Source organism: Schistocerca nitens, chromosome 1 (genome assembly GCF_023898315.1).
Source record: "Schistocerca nitens isolate TAMUIC-IGC-003100 chromosome 1, iqSchNite1.1, whole genome shotgun sequence".
Classification (NCBI taxonomy): Eukaryota; Metazoa; Arthropoda; class Insecta; order Orthoptera; family Acrididae; genus Schistocerca; species Schistocerca nitens.
The window spans coordinates 1285090651-1285114182 of NC_064614.1; positions in this window are offsets into that span (position 1 = coordinate 1285090651).

The following is a 23532-nucleotide window of genomic DNA, read 5'->3' on the forward strand; positions in this document are numbered from 1 at the left end:
TGCAACCGTACCTTCAGAGAGCAGTGTGACAGAAGCACTCTGCAGCTTCTTTCTGAAATAGTTCTAACATGGTTATAAATTAAATGCGATGACCATTGCTCTGTAGTATCTACACAAACACCGAGCTCCGTGAGAGAAGCAATCTGCAGCTTTGTTTTCGAATATTTGACCTATGGTTATTTATCAAATGTGATAATCCTGGTGTTGTTGCAATTGTACCTTGAGAGAGCGGTTTGACCGAAGCACTCTGCAGCTTCTCTCTGATATAGTTCCTACATGTTTATTTAGGAAATGCGATGATCGTTGCTTTGTAGTAACTACGCAAACAGTGAGAATGGTGAGAGAAGCTTTTTGCAGCTTCGTTTTTGAATATTTTGCATATTTTTATAAATCAAATGTGATGATCATGGCGTTGTTGCAACCGTACCTTCAAAGAGCAGTGTGACAGAAGCATTCTGCAGCTTCTTTCTGAAATAGGATTTACATGTTTATATAGGAAATGCGATGACCATTGCTCTGTAGTAACTACACAAACAGCGAGCACCGTGAGAGAAGATTTCAGCAGCTCCGTTTTTGAAAATTTTACATATTGTTATTGATCAAATGTGATAATCCTGGCATTGTTGCAACCGTACCTTCAAAGAGCAGTGTGACAGAAGCATTCTGCAGCTTCTTTCTGAAATAGGTATTACATGTTTATATAGGAAATGTGATGACCGTTGCTCTTCAGTTACTACACAAACAGCGAGCACCGTGAGAGGAGCTTTCTGCAGCTTCGTTTTTTAATATTTCAACTATGGTTATTTATCAAATGTGATAATCCTGTCGTTGTTGCAACCGTAGCTTCAAACAGCAGTGTGACAGAAGCACTCTGCAGCTTCTTTATGAAACAGTTCTTACATGTTTATTTAGGAAATGTGATGATCGTTGCCTTGTAGTAACTACACAAACAGTGAGCATGGTGAGAGAAGCCAACTGCAGCTTCGTTTTTGAATATTTTGCATATTTTTATAAATCAAATGTGATAATCATGGCGTTGTTGCAACCGTACTTTCAAAGAGAAGTGTGACAGAAGCATTCTGGAGCTTCTTTCTGAAATCGTGCTTACATGTTTATGTAGGAAATGCGATGACCGTTGCTCTGTAGTATCTACACAAACATCGAGCACAATGAGAGAAGCTTCCTGCAGCATCGTTTTTGAATATTTTACATATTGTTATTTATCAAATGTGATAATCCGGTCGTTGTTGCAAACGTGCCTTCAGAGAGCAGTGTGACAGAAGCACTCTGCAGCTTCTTTCTGAAATATTACTTACATGGTTATTTAGGAAATGCGATGACTGCGGCTCTGAAGTAACTACATAAACAGCAAGCACCGTGAGAGAAGCTTTCTGCAACTTTGTTTTTGAATATTTTACACACTGTTACTTATCAAATGTGATAATCCTTGCGTTGTTGCAACCGAACCTTCAGAGAGCAGTGTGACAGAAGCACTCTGCAGCTTCTTTCTGACTTATTACTTACATGGATATTTAGGAAATGTGGTGACCGTGGCTCTGAAGTAACTACATAAACGGCGAGCACCATGTGAGAAGCTTTCTGCAGCTTCGCATTTTAATATTTTTAATACTGTTATTATCAAATGTGATAATCCTGGCGTTGTTGCAACCGTACCCTCAGAAAGCAGTGTGACAGAAGCAGTCTGCTGCTTGTTTCTGAAATAGTTCTTACATGGTTATATAGGAAATGCGATGACCGTTGCTCTGTAGTAACTACACAAACAGCGAGCACTGTGAGAGGAGCTTTCTGCAGCTCCGTCTTTGAATTTTTTACATATTGTTATTCATCAAATGTTATAATCCTGGCGTTGTTGCAACCGTACCTTCAGAGAGCAGTGTGACAGAAGCACTCTGCAGCTTCTTACCGAAAAAATTCTTACATAGTTATTTATGAAATGGGATTATCGTGGTATTGTGGTAACTACACAAAGAGCGAGAACCCTGAAAAAAGCTTTCTGCAGCTTCTTTTTGGAATATTTCACTTTTGGTTATTTATCAAATATGATAATTATGTCTTTGTTGCAAATGTACCTTAAAAGTGCAGTGTGACAGAAGCACTCTGCAGCTTCTTTCTCAAATAGTTCTTACATTGTTATATAGGTAATGCGATGATCGTGGCTTTGTAGTAACTACACAAACAGCGAGCACCGTGAGAGAAGCTTTCTGCAGCTTCTTTTAGGAATATTTCACCTATGGTTCTTTATCAAATGTGATAATCCTGGCGTTGTTGCAACCGTGACTTCAGAGAGCAGTGACAGAAACACTCTGCAGCTTCTTTATGAAATAGTTCTTACATGGTTATATAGGAAATGCGATGACCGTTGCTCTGTAGTATCTACACAAACACAGTGCACCGTGAGAGAAGCTTTCTGCAGCTTCGTTTTCAATATTTTACATATTGTTATTTATCAAATGTGATAATCATGGCATTGTTGCCACCGTAACTTCAGAGAGCAGTGTGACAGAAACACTCTGCAGCTTCTTTATGAAATATTTGTTTCATGGTTATATAGGAAATGCGATGACCGTTGCTCTGTAGTATCTACACAACCACTGAGTACCATGAGAGAAGCTTTCTGCAGCTTCGTTTTTGATTATTTTACATATTGTTATTTATCAAATGTGATAATCTTGGCGTTGTTGCAACCGTACCTTCAGAGAGCAGTGTGACAGAAGCAGTCTGCAGCTTCTTTCTGAAATAGTTCTTTCATGGTTATGTAGGAAATGCGATGACCGTTGCTCTGTAGTATCTACACAAACACTGAGCACCATGAGAGAAGCTTTCTGCACCTTCGTTTTCAATATTTTACATGTTGTTATTTATCAAATGTGATAATCCTGGCGTTGTTGTAACCGTACCTTCAGAGAGCAGTGTGACAGAAGCACTCTGCAGCTTCTTTGTGAAATAGTGCTTACATGGTTATATAGGAAATGCGATGACGGTTGCTCTGTAGTATCTACACGAACACCGAGCACCATGAGAGAAGCATTCTGCAGCATCCTTTTTGAATATTTTACATATTGTTATTTATCAAATGTGATAATCCTGGCGTTGTTGCAACCGTATCTTCAGAGAGCAGTGTGACAGAAGCACTCTGCAGCTTCTTTCTGAAATAGTTCTTCCATGGTTATTTAGAAAATGCGATGATCGTGGCTTTGTAGTAACTACACAAACAGTGAGAACCCTGAAAAATAACGTTCTGCAGCTTCTTTTTGGAATATTTTACTGATGGCTATTTATCAATTGTGACGTTCATGTCATTGTTGCAAACGTACCTTCAAAGAGCAGTGTGACAGAAGCACTCTGCAGTTTCTTTCTGAAATAGCTCTTATATGGTTGTATAGGAAATGCGATGATCGTGGGTTTGTAGTAACTACACAAACAGCGAGCACCGTGAGAGGAGCTTTCTGCAGCTTCGTTTTTGAATATTTCACCTATGGTTATTTATCAAATGTGATAATCCTGATGCTGTTGCAACCGTACCTACATCTACATCTACATTCATACTCCGCAAGCCATCCAATGGTGTGTGGCGGAGGGCGCTTTACGTGCCACTGTCATTACCTCCCTTTCCTGTTCCAGTCGCATATGGTTCGCGGGAAGAACGACTGTCTGAAAGCCTCCGTGCGCGCTCTAATCTCTCTAATTTTACATTCATGATCTCCTCGGGAGGTACAAGTAGAGGGAAGCAATATACTCGATACCTCATCCAGAAACGCACCCTCTCGAATCCTGGCGAGCAAGCTACACTGCGATGCAGAGCGCGTCTCTTGCAGAGTCTGCCACTTGAGTTTATTAAACATCTCCATAACGCTATCACGGTTACCAAATAACCCTGTGACAAAACGCGCCGCTCTTCTTTGGATCTTCTCTATCTCCTCCGTCAACCCGATCTGGTACGGATCCCACTCTGATGAGCAATACTCAAGTATAGGTCGAACGAGTGTTTTGTAAGCCACCTCCTTTGTTGATGGAGTACATTTTCTAAGCACTCTCCCAATGAATCTCAACCTAGTACCCGCCTTACCAACAATTAATTTTATATGATCATTCCACTTCAAATCGTTCCGCACGCATACTCCAAGATATTTTACAGAAGTAACTGCTACCAGTGTTTGTTCCGCTATCATATAATCATACAATAAAGGATCCTTCTTTCTATGTATTCGCAATACATTACATTTGTCTATGTTAAGGGACAGTTGCCACTCCCTGCACCAAGTGCCTATCCACTGCAGATCTTCCTGCATTTCGCTACAATTTTCTAATGCTGCAACTTCTCTGTATACTACAGCATCATCCGCAAAAAGCCGCATGGAACTTCCGACACTATCTACCAGGTCATTTATATATATTGTGAAAAGCAATGGTCCCATAACACTCCCCTGTGGCATACCAGAGGTTACTTTAACGTCTGTAGACGTTTCTCCATTGATAACAACATGCTGTGTTCTGTTTGCTAAAAACTCTTCAATCCAGCCACACAGCTGGTCTGATATTCCGTAGGCTCTTGCTTTGTTTATCAGGTGACAGTGAGGAACTGTATCAAACGCCTTCCGGAAGTCAAGAAAAATAGCATCTACCTGGGAACCTGTATCTAATATTTTCTGGGTCTCATGAACAGATAACGCGAGTTGGGTCTCACACGATCGCTGTTTCCGGAATCCGTGTTGATTCCTACATAGTAGATTCTGGGTTTCCAAAAACGACATAATACTCGAGCAAAAAACATGTTCTAAGATTCTACAACAGATCAACGTCAGAGATATAGGTCTATAGTTTTGCGCATCTGCTCGATGACCCTTCTTAAAGACTGGGACTACCTGAGCTCTTTTCCAATCATTTGGATCCCTCCGTTCCTCTAGAGACTTGCGGTACACGGCTGTTAGAAGGGGGGCAAGTTCTTTCGCGTACTCTGTGTAGAATCGAATTGGTATCCCGTCAGGTCCAGTGGACTTTCCTCTATTGAGTGATTCCAGTTGCTTTTCTATTCCTTGGACACTTATTTCGATGTCAGCCATTTTTTCGTTTGTGCGAGGATTTAGAGAAGGAACTGCAGTGCGGTCTTCCTCTGTGAAACAGCTATGGAAAAAGGTGTTTAGTATTTCAGCTTTACGCGTGTCATCCTCTGTTTCAATGCCATCATCATCCCGGAGTGTCTGGATATGCTGTTTCGAGCCACTTACTGATTTAACGTAAGACCAGAACTTCCTAGGATTTTCTGTCAAGTCGGTACATAGAATTTTACTTTCGAATTCACTGAACGCTTCTCGCATAGCCCTCCTTACGCTAACTTTGACATCGCTTAGCTTCTGTTTGTCTGAGAGGTTTTGTCTGCGTTTAAACTTGGAGTGAAGCTCTCTTTGCTTTCGCAGTAGTTTCCTAACTTTGTTGTTGTACCACGGTGGGTTTTTCCCGTCCCTCACAGTTTTACTTGGCACGTACCTGTCTAAAACGCATTTTACGATTGCCTTGAACTTTTTCCATAAACACTCAACATTGTCAGTGTCGGAACAGAAATTTTCATTGTGATCTGTTAGGTAGTCTGAAATCTGCCTTCTATTACTCTTGCTAAACAGATACACCTTCCTCCCTTTTTTTATATTCCTATTAACTTCCATATTCAGGGATGCTGCAACGGCCTTATGATCACTGATTCCCTGTTCTGCACTTACAGAGTCGAAAAGTTCGGGTCTGTTCGTTATCAGTAGGTCCAAGATGTTATCTCCACGAGTCGGTTCTCTGTTTAATTGCTCGAGGTAATTTTCGGATAGTGCACTCAGTATAATGTCACTCGATGCTCTGTCCCTACCACCCGTCCTAAACATCTGAGTGTCCCAGTCTATATCTGGTAAATTGAAATCTCCACCTAAGACTATAACATGCTGAGAAAATTTATGTGAAATGTATTCCAAATTTTCTCTCAGTTGTTCTGCCACTAACGCTGCTGAGTCAGGAGGTCGGTAAAAGGAGCCAATTATTAACCCAGCTCGGTTGTTGAGTGTAACCTCCACCCATAATAATTCACAAGAACTATCCACTTCTACTTCACTACAGGATAAACTACTACTAACAGCGACCAACACTCCACCACTGGTTGCATGCAATCTATCCTTCCTAAACACCGTCTGTACCTTTGTAAAAATTTCGGCAGAATTTATCTCTGGCTTAAGCCAGCTTTCTGTACCTATAACGATTTCAGCTTCGGTGCTTTCTATCAGCGCTTGAAGTTCCGGTACTTTACCAACGCAGCTTCGACAGTTGACAATTACAATACCGATTGCTGCTTGGTCCCCGCACGTCCTGACTTTGCCCCGTACCCGTTGAGGCTGTTGCCCTTTCTGTACTTGCCCTTGTGTGTAGTGGACTCCTGACCTATCCAGCGGAACCCGAAACCCCACCACCCTATGGCGCAAGTCGAGGAATCTGCAGCCCACATGGTCGCAGAACCGTCTCGGCCTCTGATTCAGAACCTCCACTCGGCTCTGTACCAAAGGTCCGCAGTCAGTCCTGTCGACGATGCTGCAGATGGGGAGCTCTGCTTTCATCCCGCTAGCAAGACTGGCAGTCTTCACCAAATCAGATAGCCGCCGGAAGCCAGAGAGGATTTCCTCCGATCCATAGCGACACACATCATTGGTGCCGACATGAGCGACCACCTGCAGATGGGTGCGCCCTGTACCCCTCATGGCATCCGGAAGGACCCTTTCCACATCTGGAATTACTCCCCCCGGTATGCACACGGAGTGCACATTGGTTTTCTTCCCCTCTCTTGCTGCCATTTCCCTAAGGGGCCCCATTACGCGCCTGATGTTGGAGCTCCCAACTACCAGTAAGCCCACCCTCTGCGACCGCCCGGATCTTGCAGACTGAGGGGCAACCTCTGGAACAGGAGAAGCAGCCGTGTCAGGCCGAAGATCAGTATGAGCCTGAGACAGAGCCTGAAACCGGTTCGTCAGACAAACTGGAGAGGCCTTCCGTTCAGCCCTCCGGAATGTCTTTCGCCCCCTGCCACACCTTGAGACGACCTCCCACTCTACCACAGGTGAGAGATCAGCCTCAATGCGGGCAGTATCCCGGGCAACCACAGTCGTAGTCCGATCGGGGGATGCGTGGGACGAGCTGGCCATCCCCGACAAACCCCCATCCGGACCCCCACAGTGATGCCCATTGGCAACAGCCTCAAGCTGTGTGACCGAAGCCAACACTGCCTGAAGCTGGGAGCGAAGGGATGCCAACTCAGCCTGCATCCGAACACAGCAGTTGCAGTCCCTATCCATGCTAAAAACTGTTTTGCAAAGAACGTCTGAACTAATCTACAGAGAGCGCAAACAAATCGACAAAATTTAACCGCTTATTAAAATACAAGATTGCCTAGTAAATGCAGTAATGCTGCTACTTGCGCACTGCTGACACACTGCCCGGCAGCGGAAGGAGACTACGTGATTTTACACTATTCAGGTACTAAAACACGATGCTACAACTCTCAAATACTATAATACGCCCGAAATATATGAATTAAACAATGCAAGTACCAAAAACACGAAATTAAATTAAGAATTAAACTATGTAAGAAATGAGTGAGCTAGGAGTATATGACTTGCTGATGCAGCTGCTTATCCAACGGCGGCAGGGAGCACCTTCAGAGAGTTGTGTGACAGAAGCACTCTGCAGCTTCTTTCTGAAAAACTTCTTACACGGTTATTTAGGAAATATGATGATCGTGGCTTTGTAGTAACTACACAAACAGCGAGAACTCTGAAAAAAGCTTTCTGCAGCTTCTTTTTGGAATATTTTACATATTGTTATTTATCAAATGTGATAATCCTGGCGTTGTTGAAACCGTACCTTTAGAGAGCAGTGTGACAGAAGCACTCTGCAGCTTCTTTCTGAAATAGTTCTTACATGGTTACATAGAAAATGTGATAATCGTGGCTTTTATAGTAACTACACAAGCAGCGAGCACCATGAGAGAAATTTTCTGCAGCTTCGTTTTTGAATATTTCACCAATGGTTATTAATCAAATGTGATAATCCTGGCATTGTTGCAACCGTACCATCAGAGAGCAGTGCGACAGAGCCACACTGCAGCTTCTTTCTGAAATAGTTCCTACATGTTTATTTAGGAAATGCGATGATCGTTGCTTTGTAGTAACTACACAAACAGTGAGCATGGTGCGATACGATTTCTCCAGCTTCCTTTTTGAATATTTTACATATTGTTATTTATCAAAAGTGGTAATCCTGGCGTTGTAGCAACCGTACCTTCAGAGAGCAGTGGGACAGAAGCAGTCTGCCGCTACATTCTGAAATATTTCTTACGTGGTTATATAGGAAATGCGACGATCGTGGGTTTGTAGTAACTACACAAACAGCGAGCACCGTGAGAGAAGCTTTCTGCTGCTTCGTTTTTGAATATTTCACCTGTGGTTATTTAACAAATGTGATAATCCTGGAGTTGTTGCAACTGTACCTTCAGAGAGTTGTGTTACAGAAGCGCTCTGCAGCTTCTTTCTGAAAAACTTCTTACATTGTTATTTAGGAAATGCGATGATCGTGGCTTTGTAGTAACTACACAAACAGCGAGAACTCTGAAAAAAGCTTTCTGCAGCTTCTTTTTGTAATATTTCACTTATGGTCATTTATCAAATGTGATATTCATGTCATTGTTGAGACATACCTTCAGAGAGCAGTGTGACAGAAGCACTCTGCTGTTTCTTTCTGCAAATAGTTCTTTCGTGTTTATATAGAAAATGTGATGACTGTGGCCCTGTAGTAACTACACAAACAGCGAGCACCATGTGGGAAGCTTTCTGCAGCTTTGTATTTGAATATTTCACCTATGGTTATTTATCAAATGTGATAATCCAGTCGTTGTTGCAACGGTACTTTCAGAGAGCTGTGTGACACAAGCATTCTGCAGCTTCTTTCTGAAATAGTTCTTACATCGCTATATTGGAAATACGATGATTGTGGTTTTGTAGTAACTACACAAACAGCGAGCACCGTGAGAGAAGCTTTCTGCAGCTTCTTTTTGGAATATTTCATTTATGGTTATTACTCAAATGTGATATTCATGTCATTGTTGCAAACGTACCTTCAGAGAGCGGTGTGACAGAAGCACTCATCAGTTTATTTCTGCAATGGTTCTTTCGTGTTTATATAGGAAATGTGATGACCGTGGCCCTGTAGTAACTACACAAACAGCGAGCACCGTGGGGAAAGCTTTCTGCAGCATTGTATTTGAATATTTCACCTATGGTTATTTATCAAATCTGATAATCCTGGCGTTGTTGCAACCGTACCTACAGAGAGCAGTGCGACAGAAGCATTCTGCAGCTTCTTTCTGAAATAGTTCTTACATGGTTATATAGGAAATGTGATGACCGTGGCTCTGTTCTACCTACACAAACAGCGTGCACTGTGACAGAAGCTTTCTGCAGCTTCATTTTTGAATATCTTACATATTGTTATCGATCAATTGCGATAATCCTGTCGTTGTTGCAACCTTACCTTCAGAGAGCAGTGAAACCGAAGCACTCTGCAGCTTTTTTCTGAAAAACTTCTTACATGGTTATTTAGGAAATGCGATGTTCGTGGCTTTGTAGTAACTACACAAACAGCGGGAACTCTGAAAAACCTTTCTGCAGCTTCTTTTTGGAATACTTCACTTATGGTTATTTATCAAATGTGATGTTCATGTCATTGTTGCAAACGTACCTTCAGAGAGCAGTGTGACAGAAGCAATCTGCAGTTTCTTTCTGCAATAGTTCTTTCATGTTTATTTAGGAAATGCGATGACGGTGGACCTGTAGTAACTACACGAACAGCGAGCACCGTGGGGGAAGCTTTCTGCAGCTTTGTATTTGAATATTTCACCAATGGTTATTTATCAAATATGATAATCCTGGTGTTGTTGCAACCGTACCTTCAGAGAGCAGTGTGACAGAAGCATTCTGCAGCTTCTTTCTGAAATATTTCCTACATGTTTATTTAGGAAATGCGATGTTCGTGGCTCTGTAGTATGTACACAAACAGCGAGCACCGTGAGAGGTGATTTCAGCAGATTCTTTTCTGAATATTTTACATATTGTTATTGATCAAATGCGATAATCCTGGCGTTGTTTCAACCGTACCTTCAGAGAGCAGTGTGACAGAAGCACTCTGCAGCTTCTTTCTGAAAAACATTTTACTTGGTTATTTTGGAAATGCGATGATCGTGGCTTTGTAGTAACCACACAAACAGCGAGAACCCTGAAAAAAAGCTTTCTGGAGCTTCTTTTTGGAATATATTACTCATGATTATTTATCAAATGTGAAAATCATGCCGTTTTGGCAACAGTACCTTCAAAGAGCAGTGTGACAGAAGCTCTCTGCAGCTTCTATCTGAAATAGTTCTTACATGGTTATATAGGAAATGCGATGATTGGGGCGTTGTAGTAACTACACAAACAGCCAGCACCGGGAGAGAAGCTTACTGCAGCATCGTTTTTGGATATTTTACATATTGTTATCGATCAAATGCGATAATCCTGGCGTTGTTGCAACCGTACTTTCAGAGAGCAGTGTGAAAGAAGCATTCTGCAGCTTCTATCTGAATTAGTTCTTACATGTTTATTTAGGGAATGCGATGATCGTTGCTTTGTAGTAACTACACAAACAGTGAACACATTGAGAGAAGCTTTCTGCAGCTTCGTTTTTGGATATTTTACATATTGTTATCGATCAAATGCGATAATCCTGGCGTTGTTGCAACCGTACCTTCAGAGAGCAGTGTGAAAGAAGCACTCTGCAGCTTCTTTCTTAAATAGTTCTTTCATGGTTATTTAGAAAATGCGTTGATCGTGGCTCTGTAGTAACTACACAAACAGTGAGAACCCTGAAAAACAATGTTTTGCAGCTCCTTTTTGGAATATTTTAGTGATGGCTATTTATCAATTGTGACATTCATGTCATTGTTGCAAACGTACCTTCAAAGAGCAGTGTAACAGAAGCACACTGCAGTTTCTTTCTGAAATAGTTCTTACATGGTAATATAGGTAATGTGATGATCTTGGCTCTGTAGTAACTACACAAACAGCGAGCACCGTGAGAGGAGCTTTCTGCAGCTTCGTTTTTGAATAATTCACGTATGGTTATTTATCAAATGTTATAATCCTGGCGTTGTTGCAACCGTATCTTCAGAGAGCAGTGTGACAGAAGCACTCTGCAGCTTCTTTCTGAAAAACTTCTTACATGCGATAACTGCGTCTCTGAAGTAACTACATAAATAGCGAGCACCGTGAGAGAAGCATTCTCCAGCTCCGTCTTTGAATATATTACATATTGTTATTTATCAAATGTGATAATCCTGGCGTTGTTGCAACCGTACCGTCAGAGAGCAGTGTGACAGAAGCACTCTGCAGCTTCTTTGTGAAATAGTTCTTACATGGTTATATAGGAAATGCAATGACCGTTGCTCTGTAATTTCTACACAATCACTGAGCACCGTGAGAGAAGCTTTCTGCAGCTTCGATTTTGATTATTTTACATATTGTTATTTATCAAATGTGATAATCTTGCCGTTGTTGCAACTGTACCTTCAGAGAGCAGTGTGACAGAAGCAGTCTGCAGCTTCTTTCTGATATAATTCTCACATGGTTATATAGGAAATGCGATGACCGTTGCTCTGTAGTATCTACACAAACACTGAGCACCGCGAGAGAAGCATTCTGCAGCTTCGTTTTCAAAATTTTACATATTGTTATTTATCAAATGTGTTAATCATGGCATTGTTGCAACCGTACCTTGAGAGACCAGTGTGACAGAAACAATCTGCAGCTTCTTTCTGAAATATTACTTACATGGTTATCAAGGAAATGCGATGACCGTGGGTCTGTAGTAACTACACAAACAGCGAGCACCGTGAGAGAAAATTTCAGCAGCTTCGTTTTTGAATATTTTACATTTTGTTATTTATCAAATGTGTTAATCCTGGTGTTGTTGCAATCGTACCTTGAGAGAGCGGTGTGACCGAAGCACTCTGCAGCTTCTCTCTGATATAGTTCCTACATGTTTATTTAGGAAATGCGATGATCGTTGCTTTGTAGTAACTACGCAAACAGTGAGCATGGTGAGAGAAGCTTTTTGCAGCTTCGTTTTTGAATATTTAGCATATTTTTATAAATCAAATGTGATAATCATGGCGTTTTTGCAACCGTAGCTTGAAAGAGCAGTGTGACATAAGCACTCTGCAGCTCCTTTCTGAAATATTTCTTACATGGTTATTTAGGAAATGCGATGACTGTGGCTCTGAAGTATCTACACAAACACCGACAACTGTGATAGAAACTTTCTGCAGCTCCGGTTTTGAATCTTTTACATATTGTTATTTATCAAATGTGATAATCTTGACGTTGTTGCAACCGTACCTTCAGAGAGCAGTATGACAAAAGCTCTCTGCAGCTTCTTTCTGAAATAGTTCTTTCATGGTTATATAGGAAATGCGATGACCGTTGCTCTGTAGTATCTACAAAAACACCGAGAACTGTGAGAGAAGCTTTCTGCAGCTTAGTTTTTGATTATTTTACATATAATTATTTATCAAATGTGATAAACCTGGCGTTTTTGCATCCGTATCTTCAGAGAGCAGTGTGACAGAAGCAGTCTGCAGCTTCTTTCTGAAATAGTTCTTACATGGTTATATAGGAAATGCGATGACCGTTGCTCTATAGTATCTACACCATCACCGAGCACCGTGAGAGAAGCTTTCTCCAGCTTCGTTTTTGAATATTTTACATATTGTTTTTTATCAAACGTGATAATCCTGGCGTTGTTGCAACCGTACCTTCAGAGAGCAGTGTGACAGAAGCACTCTGCAGCTTATTTGTGAAATAGTTCTTACACGGTTATATACGAAATGCGATGACCGTTGCTCTGTAGTATCTACACAAACACAGTGCACCATGAGTGTAGCATTCTGCAGCTTCGTTTTTGAATATTTTACATATTGTTATTTATCAAATGTGATAATCCTGGATTTGTTGCAACTGTACCCTCATAGAGCAGTGTGACAGAAGCACTCTGCAGCTTCTTTCTGAAATAGTTCTTAGAGTCTTATATAGGAAATGCAGTGATCGTTGCTTTGTAGTAACTACACTCATGGAGAGTAGAGTGACAGAAGCATTCTGCAGCTTCATTCTGGATATTCCTTAGAGGGTTATTTATAAAATGTGATAATCATGGATTTGTTGCCACCATAGCTTCAGAGATCAGTGGGCAGAACCATCCTGGAGCTCCTTTCTGAAATAGTTCCTAGATAGTTATGTAGCAAATGCGGTGATTGTGGCTTTGTAGTAACTACACAAACAGCAAGCAGCATGAGAGAAGCTATCTACAGCTTGTTTCTGGAATATTTCCCATGGGAAAAAAAATATTTCCCATCGGGGTATTTATTAAGTGTGATAATCATGGCTTTATTGCGATCGTACCTTTAGGGAGCAGTGTGACAGAGGCGTCCTGCTGCTAAATTCTGAAATAGTTCTTAGAGGCTTATGGAGCAAATGCAACGATCGCGGCTTTGTAGCAACTGAGCAGCGTGAGAGAAACTTTCTGCAGCCTCTTTATGGCATATTTCACACAGGGTTATTTATCAAATGTGACAATCAATTCTTTGTTGGCACCGTAATTTCAGAGAGCAGTGTGACAGAAGAGTCCTGCAGCTTCTTTCTGAAATAGTTCTTAGAGGGTTATTGAGCAAATGCAATGATCATTGCATTGCAGGAACTTCACAAACCAAGAGCTGCGTGAGAGAAGTTTTCTGCAGGTATTTTCTTGAATATTTCACATCCACCCGGGGGTACACAAGTCTTTTGTGGACACGTGCGTGGTGAGCACGGGGCCCCAAGCTATTGCAGCCTTCTTTCTCTCCAGGGCTGTATATTCTTCCCCTTCCCCTCCTTGGTCCTTTTCCGTCGACCTCTCCTCTCCCTCTCTTTCTGATGTTGGCCCCCGCCATCCTCCTGGTTCTGTTGGTTTTACAATCTGGCTTTGTTGCGTAATCATCTCCTCCTTTTGGCATTCCTTGGTCCCCCTCTGGGGTTTGACCTCCATTACAAAATTTCTCCTCCGTAGTGTGAACCATTTGGGGAAGAGCACCATACCTAGTGTTTCCGACGTGCGCCCTCCTGGTACATTCCACCTTTTCATTCACGTCGTTGTCTGATGCTGGGTTGCATAGCCAGCAAGGTAGCCAGCCCGTGTGGTGGGGTCGCTATGTACCAGTATGGTTGATCCCCCTGAACACACAGGGATCACACTTCTGATACCTGAGCTGTTACATCCTCATGCATCCCCTGGAGTGGTTGCTTGTCATCCTGGAGCATCGGCACTCCCGGCAATGGCCGCCGTGCCCGACGGCCCTTGCTGTGGCTGGATGGCACCCGTGATGAGAGCACCTCATCGGAGTGGGTGGTATCAGGGAAGACGTTATGCACATGAATCGCATACGGGTCCAGAACTCTGGCCGTTCTTCTGCGGCCATCTCTCTGCGTGGAACTGATTCTTCAAGTGCTGCTTCTCTTGCCCCTTCAGCCTTCCCTTCCATTGCTACCGCCTGGGGAGAAAGTCAGGCCCTTCGGCTAGGGGCAAAACCTTTCCCCCGTTATCTATTTTGCACCAGGACTGATGGAGATACTTTCACCAATACCAAACCTTTATTCTTTGTGGAACACATTGAAGACAAGTTTGGCGAAGTGGACTCCCTGAGCAAGAAGCGGTCTGGTTCGTTGCTGATCAAAACTGCTTCAGCTGTCCAATCTGCGGCCCTTTGTGCCTGTACCCATCTTGGCACAATTCCCGTGTCCATTACCCCCCACCAGTCTCTAAATATGGTACAAGGTGTGATTTTTCACAGGGACCTCATCCTTCAAACTGATGAGGAACTTCGGGACAATCTCGGACGGCGGGGTGTTCACTTTGTTCGGCGTGTCCAGATGGGTCCTAAAGACAATCGTATTGATACTGGTGCCTTTATCCTGGCCTTTGAATGGGATACCTTCCCTGGGAAAGTTAAGATTATGGTTTATCGATGTGATGTGAAGCTGTACATCCCACCTCCTATGAGGTGTTGTAAGTGCTTGCATTTTGGACACATGTCTTCCCACTGTTCACAGGCCCCTCTCTGTGGTGACTGTAGATGTCCACGCCATGAGAGGAGTCCTTGTGTTTCCCCTCCTGTGTGTGTAAATTGTCATGGTAGTCATTCTCCACGTTCACCAGATTTCCCAGTATATAAGAAGGAAAAGAAGATACAGGAGTATAAGTCCCACGATCGTTTAACCTACACAGAGGCCCATAAGAAATATACACGTCTTCACCCTGTGTCCATGACATCTAGTTACTCCTTGGTTACATCTTCACCCCTTCCTCCCTCTTCCTTACCCCCATCCCGGACCCCTCTCCTCCCCCCTACCCCTGCGGCTCCCACACCTTCTCCTCTGGGCACTGCTCCCCCCTCCCCAGCCGGAGAAGTGTCCCACTGCTTCGGCATCTGCCGGTCAAGGGCGCCTCTCCCGGGATGCCCCTTCCTGGCACCTTCCAGGCCAAAGATCTGCTGCTGCGCGACGACCGTGAGAGCTGCGGTCTGTCGGCCCCAAGGTCGCCCGGTCTCTTTCTGTTCCCAATCTTGCTGCAGCTGGCTCCTTTATGCCACACAGCCCTCCTCGATCTCAGCCTGAAAAGAAGACGAAACATAAGTCCCAGGACAAAGAGCCTCTGGTGTCACCAGAGGTCCCTTCCCCGACTTCACAACCAGATTCTGACCTGTCGTTTATGAATGTCGCCCACTCCTTGTCGGTGACGGGTGGGGACCCGGCAGTATGACTGGCTTTAGCGTGTTAGCCCCCATTTAAATCATCGTTCTGTGGTTCTGCAATGGAATTGTAATGGATACTATCGTCACCTCCCAGATTTGAAATCCCTTCTTTCGTCTTACTCTGCAGCTTGTGTGGTTCTCCAGGAATCTCATTTTACTGATTCTCACTCACCGACCCTCCGTGGGTTCCGTGTTTTCTTTCAAAATCTGGTCGGACCTCTGCGGGCTTCTGGTGATGTTTGTACGTTGGTCCGTACAGACATTGCTAGCACGTGGATTCCTCTTCAAACTACATTGGAAGCGGTTGCTGTTAGGGTCCACTTACACTCTGCGGTCACGGTTTGCAATCTTTATCTCCCTCCTGACAGGACTCTTCAACCTGCTGCCTTAACTTCCCTTCTTCAGCAACTTCCTCCTCCCTTCCCCCTCCTTGGGGATTTTAATGCTCATCATCCCTTGTGGGGCAGTGCCTTTCCATCTAGACGAGGTCTTCTTACAGACCAGTTTATTGCAGACCACGACTTGTGCCTTCTTAATGATGGCTCCCCTGCTCATTTCAGTGCCGGTCATGGTACGTTGTCTGCCATTGATCTTTCTCTTTCTTCTCCCTCTCTCCTCCCTTCATTACGCTGGTCGCCACACGACGACCTTCGTGATAGTGACCATTTCCCGTTGATTATCTCGCTCCCTTCCCGCTCCCCGATGGACAGGTTACCTCGTTGGTCTTTCCAACGTGCCGATTGGCCTCTATACACTGCACAGGTCGTGTGTTCTCCCTCTTTGTCGGGTTGTATTGATGACGTCCTACATGACGTGTCTGACACAATTATTCGCACTGCTAACCTTACTGTCCCACGCTCATCTGGACCATTTCGTCGCTGGCAAGTCCCATGGTGGAGTACGGCCATTGCCATTGCCATCCGTGATAGCTGTCGAGCTTTCCAACACTTTAAGAGGCACCCTTCCGTAGTCAGCCTTACTAACTTTAAACGCCTTCGCGCTAAAGCCCGTTATTTAATCAAACAGAGCAAGTGAATATGTTGGGAACGATTCGTTTATTCCCTTGGTTCTACTGTCCCTCTGTCACGGGTACGGGCTACACTATGCTCTCTCCAAGGTTGCCATCGACAGTCCACCCTCCCAGGCCTTCACCTCCCAGATGGCCTTTGTACGGACCCATTAGTTCTTGCAGAATATCTTGCGACCCATTTTGCAGTGGCCTCAGCATCAGCCTCCTATCCAACTGCTTTCCTTCACCAGAAACAGCGGGCTGAAGCTTCCACCTTATGTTTTACCCCTTGTGAGTCAGAATCATAAAACGAATCTTTTACTGAATGGGAATTCCTTTCTGCTCTATCTTCTTCTCATGATGCGGCCCCTGGGCCTGATTCCATTCATAACCAACTGCTTCAACATCTCAGTGTTCCACAACGGCAACATCATCTTCGGGTGTTTAACCGTATCTGGCTCCAGGGTGACTTCCCTTCTCAGTGGAGGGATAGCATCGTGGTTCCTGTCCTTATGCCTGGTAACCTGTTGACAGCTATCGGCCAATTAGTTTGACAAATATTGTTTGTAAGCTACTTGAATGGATGGTAGCCCGTCGGCTCAATTGGGTCCTCGAATCTCGGGATCTATTGTCCCCTTACCAGTGTGGATTTTGAGAGGGATGGTCTCCAATCGATCATTTACTTCGCTTGGAATCCGCAGTTCAGCAGGCTTTTTCCCAGCACCACCATTGGGTTGCAGTGTTTTTTGACCTTTGGAAGGCCTATGACATGGACTGGCGCCATCACATCTTACTTACCCTTCATCAGTGGGGTCTACGGGGCCCACTCCCGATTTTTATCCGCCTGTTCCTGTTCCATCGGTCATTCAGAGTTCGAGTTGGTACTGTTTTTAGTTCTCCATGGACCCAGGAGACCGGCATCCCACAGGGTTCTGTCTTGTGTGTCCTTCTTTTCCTCATTGCTATCGATGGACTTGTGGCCTCTGTCGGTCCTTTGGTCGCCCCTGCCCTGTAGGTGGATGATTTCTGCATTTGGATTATTTCCTCTTCGATGGCATCTGCAGAGCGGCAGCTCCAGGGAGCTATATGGCGTGCCTCTGCATGGACCCTCTCACATGGGTTCCAATTCGCTCCTCTAAAATCGTGGGTGGTCCACTTCTGTGGCCGTACTACGATCCACGCTGATCCAGAGCTCTATCTCGATGCGCACCGATTGCCTGTGGTCCCACAGTTTCGTTTCCTGGGTCTTCTTTTTGACAACAAGCTCACTTGGCTGCCCCATATCAGACATCTGAAGGTAGGATGTTTCCGTAAACTCAATGTCCTTCACTTCCTTGCCCACTCCTCTTGGGGTGCGGACTGTTCTCCCCTTCTCAGTCTTTATCGTGGTCTAGTTCTGTCTCGCTTGGACTATGGTTGTCAAGTTTATAGTTCAGCTGCTCCTTCCACACTGCACGAGCTGGATCCAGTCCACATCGTGGTATCCGTTTCGCCACCGTTGCCTTCCCTACTAGGCTTGTTGATAGTCTCCTGGATGAAGCTGGGATCTCCCCCCACCCCCCCACCCCCTTTCTTTTCGGCGTTTCCAGCTTCTAGTGTCTTATGCACTCACTATCCGTTCCTCTCCCACTCATCCTTCCAATTCTATCCTGTTCCCAGAACATGGACGTCACCCACCAGACTCCCACCCTCGGGCGGGTTAACCGGTTGAGCTACGCTTTGCGTCTCTTTGCCGTGATTTTCAGCTTCCTTCTTTGTCCTGCCTTCCTCGCTCCCTCCCCTCCACCCCCCATTGGTTAGTTCCTTGGCCTCGAATTCGGATGGATCTCCGCAGAGGTCCTAAAGATTCCAACCCCCTGGTGGTGTTCCGTTCCTTTTTCCGCCAAATTTTATGAGAGTTTCGGGATGCTGTTGTTTTTTTCACTAATGGCTCTAAATCTGCTGATCATGTGGGGTATGCCTTCACGTCCTCTGTCAGAACGGAAAATCTTTTGCTGCCACCTACATGTGGGGTGTTTACTGCGGAACTGATGGCAATTTCCCAGTCCCTTAACTTTATTAAACAGTCCCAACACAACCGCGATTTGTTATGTACGGACACGATGAGTGGTCTTCTTCCTATTGACCGGTGTTTTTCACACTATCCCTTGGTCTCTGCCATCCACGACCATCTCGCTGATATTCACCGTGCTGCTTGTTCCATTGACTTCCTTTGAGTCCCTGGCCATGTGGGTATTCCGGGTAATGAGCTCGCTGATCGTTTGGCTGGGGGAGCAGTCACCAACCCCCCGTTTTCTGTAACCCCTCCTGCAGTGGATTTACGGTTTCACATCAAATCCCACTTCACACAGTCATGGGCCAATTCTTGGGAGGCTACTCCTCTGTCTAATAAACTTCGTGCGATTAAGGTGACAGCAGGCCCATGGCGTACTTCCTTTCGCCTCTCCCGAAAGGACTCGACCACACTGTGTCGTCCCCGCATTGGCCATAACAGGCTGACCCATGGTTTTCTTTTGCGTGATGAAACACCCCCACTTCGTGGTTGTGGAGCATTCCAGTCGGTAGCCCACATTTTGGTTGAATGCCCCCTTCTTTTGGCTCTGCGTGCTAAGTACAGACTCCCCCACACTTTATCTTTGATGTTGGCTGACAATTCCCGGATGGTCTCTCTGGTTCTCGGTTTCCTCCAGGAAAGTGGTTTTTATTCTCAGTTTCAAGGTTTTTAATCTGTCTATGGTATTGGGGCAGGGCGGTGAGTGTTTGGGTGTCTCCCACTGTAAGCAGTTTTCGGAGATTCCCGATTCACCTCCCTGAACGAAATCCTGTTTTCTTCCCCTTTTACTCTGTTTTACACTTTTTTTTTTTTAACGCTTGGTTAGACTCCTTTTCCCATACATACTTTCTTCATTGTAGTGGTTGTACCTTTTAAGTCGAAGGTGGTCATGCCTATGCAACTTCTGCATAGCGTTGTGTTCGTTCTCTTGCTGACTTCTCTCATTTTGTTTCTACCATTGACAACATGACTGTCCCTTTACATTTTTAGCCCTTTCCCTTTCATTGTTCTGACTTTCCTGAGATGTCAATTTAGCAGAATGGACCACATTTGAAACAAGGGACTGATAACCTTGCTGTTTGGTCCCTTAAACCTCAAACAACCACCCAACCAACCAATATTTCACATTGGGTTATCTATCCAATGTGATAAATGTGGCTTTGTTGCAACAGTACTTTCAGAGAGCAGTGTGACAGAATCATCCTGCAGTTACTCTCTGAAATAGTTCTTAGAGGGTTATGGAGCAAATGCGATGATCGTGGCTTTGTACTAACTACACAAATGGAGAGAAGCATGAGAGAAGCTCTCTCCATGTTTTCTCTGGAATATTTCCCATAGGGTTATTTATCAAATGTGGTAATCATGGCTTTGTTGCCACCGTACCTTCATAGAGCAGTGTGACAGAAGCATCCTGCAGCTACACTCAGAAATAGTTCTTAGACGGTTATGGAGCAAATGCGATGATCGTCTCTTTGTAGTATCTACACAAAACAGAGAGAAGTGTGCAAGAAGCTTTCTGCAGCTGCTTTCTGAAATATATCATGTAGGGTTATTTATCTAATGTGATAATCATGGCTTTGTTGTGACCGTACCTTCAGACAGCAGTATGACAGAAGCGTCCTGCAGGTTCCCTCTGAAATAGTTCTAAGAGGGTTATGGAGCTAATGCAATTATCGTAGCATTGTAGTAACTACAAAAACTGTGAGCACCGTGTAAGAAGCTTTCTGCAGCTTCTTTGTGGAATATTTCACATTGGGTTACCTATCAAATGTCATAATCATGGCTTTGTTGCCACCATACCTTCAGAGAGCAGTGTGACAGAAGCTTCCTGCAGATTGTCTGAGAAATAGTTAACATAGGGTAATGGAGCAAATGTGATCATCATGGCTTTGTAGTAACTATACAAACAAAGAACAGTGTGAGAGAAGCTTTCTGCAGCTTCTTACTGGAATATTTTAGATAGGGATATTTATTAAATGTGATAATCGTGGCTTTGTTGCCTCTGTACATTCAGAGAGCAATGTCACAGATGCTTCCTGCAGCTTCTTTGAGAAATAGTTAATGTAGGGTTAAGGAGCGTATGTGATGATCATGGATTGTAGTAACTACACAAACAGCGAGCAGTGTTCGAGAATCTTTCTGCAGCTTCTTTCATCAATATTTAAAATAGGGCTATTTATCAAATGTGTTAATCATGGCTTTGTTGCCACCATACCTTCAGAGAGCCATGTCAAAAAGCTACTGCAAGCTTCATTCTGAAATAGTTCACATGGGGTTATGGAACAAATTCGATGATTGTGCTTTGTATTAACTACACAGACAGAGTGCAGTGTGTGAGAAGCTTTCTACAGATTCTTTTTTGAATATTTCACATAGGGTTATTTATCAAATGCAGAAATCACAGATTTCTTGCCACCGTACGTTCAGCACTCAATGTGACAAAAACTTCCTGAAGCCTCTTCCAGAAATAATTCACAAAGGGTTACAGAGCAAATGCAATGATCGAGCCTTTGTAGTAACTAAACCAACAGTGAGCATTGTGCGAGAAGCTTTCTGCAGCTTCTTTCTGGAGAATTTCACATACGGTTATTTATCAAATGTGATAATCATGGCTTTGTTGCCACCGTACCTTCAGAGAGCAGTGTGTCACAAGCTTTCTGCAGTTTTTTCTGAAATAGTTCTTATAGGGTTATGGAGAAAATTCGAAGATCGTGTCTTTGTAGTAACTACACACAAAGAAAGCAGTGTCCCAGAAGCGTTCTGAAGCATCCTTCTGGAATGTTTCACATAGGTTTAATTATCAAAATTGATAATCAAGGCTTTGTAGCCACCATACCTTCAGAGTGCAAGGTGACACATGGTTCCTGCAGCTTCTTTCAGAAATAGTTCACAAAGGATTATGGTGCAAATGCGATTATCGTGGCTTTGTAGTAACTACAGAATCAGAGAGCAGTGTGTGAGAACCTTTCTGCAGCTCTTTTCCGCAATATTTCACATAGCGTCACTTATTAAAAGTGCTAATCACGACTTTGTTCCCACAGTACCTACCGAGTGGAGTGCGAGAGAAGCTTCCTGCAGCCTCATACAGAAATATTTCACAGAGGGTTACTTATCAAATGCGATGATTATTCCTTTGCTGTCACTGCACCTACCGAGAAGATTGTGAGTGAAGCTTCATGCAGTTTCTGTCAGATTTATTTCACATAGGGTTATGGATCAAATGTGACGATCATTGCTTTGTAGTTACTATACCAACAGAGTGCAGTGTGAGAGAAGCTTTGTGCAGTTTCTTGGTAGTCACTACACCAACAGAGAGCTGTGACCCACCAGGGGTCCACAACTCTTTTTGTGGATACGTGCATCCACTCGTTGCATCAACTGTATGGGTGACCACACTGCTTCCTCTACAGATTGCACCATTTTTAAAGACGAGCGGCTCATTCAGGAAATCAAAGTGAAGGAAAAGGTGTCGACCTTTGCTGCTCGAAAGTTATTCGGCAGTCAAAAGCCCACTCTGCCTCACGCAGGTAAATACAGCACTGCCCTTGCCTCTCCTCGGCCAACAAAGGAGGCAGCCACGCAGACTTGTGATCTCACCTTCAGTGCCACGGTCGTCAGATCGGCCAGCGTAAAGATCGCACGTTCAGCCTCCCCACTCTCACCTGCTCACTCTATGGCTCACCCTTCATCGGGTTCTGCTAAATCCCGAGCCCCAAAATCAGAGACTTAGACTTCCAAAAAAGAGCCTACTCCTGAAGATATTTTACGCACGCCGAAATCGCAACCATCGATTCCTCCTTCCTCTCAACGTCCTATTTCCAAGAATTCTCATAAGAAAAACAGTTCCTCTCCTTCTCTGCCATGGCGTGTTTCATCTACAGCACCACCTTGGGGTACCTGCCCTCGGCCGTCTTCTGTGTCGCCGAGGCGCACTGCTGGCAGCCGATCAACCGGCTGAACAGTGGTGGCAGGAGCTTCTCCTGAACAAGCTGAATGCCGTTCCGTGCTGTCGGTCACCGACTCTAAGAAGTCGTTGAGTTGACAGGAACCTTGGTCACATTCTTCCGTTTTCTGTCCACCATATGTCCATTATCCATTGGAATATCCGCGGCATTTGAGCCAATCGGTATTAATTGTTGATCCTCTTATGATCCTACTCGCCAGTCATCTTCTGTCTTTTGGAAACAAAGCTACATCCCCACGACCGCTTTGTTTTCCGCCATTTTCAGTCAGTCCGATTTCATCTCTCCTCTGCTGAAGGCACTCCAGCACATGGAGGACTCTGGATTCTTCTCCATGATACTCTCCATTATCACCCAATCCCCTTAAACACTTCCTTCCAAGCTGTCGCTGTCTGTCTTTCCCTTTGTGGATACACCTTTATTCTTTGTACTGTATACATTCCATTGTCCACACCAATGGCAAGAGCTGATCTCCTTCATCTACTTTGTCAGCTTCTGTCCCCCCATTTCCGGGTTGGGGACTTCAATGCCCACCACCTGCTTTGGGGATCTCCGCACCCTTGTCCACGCGGCTCACTATTGATAGACGTCTTCC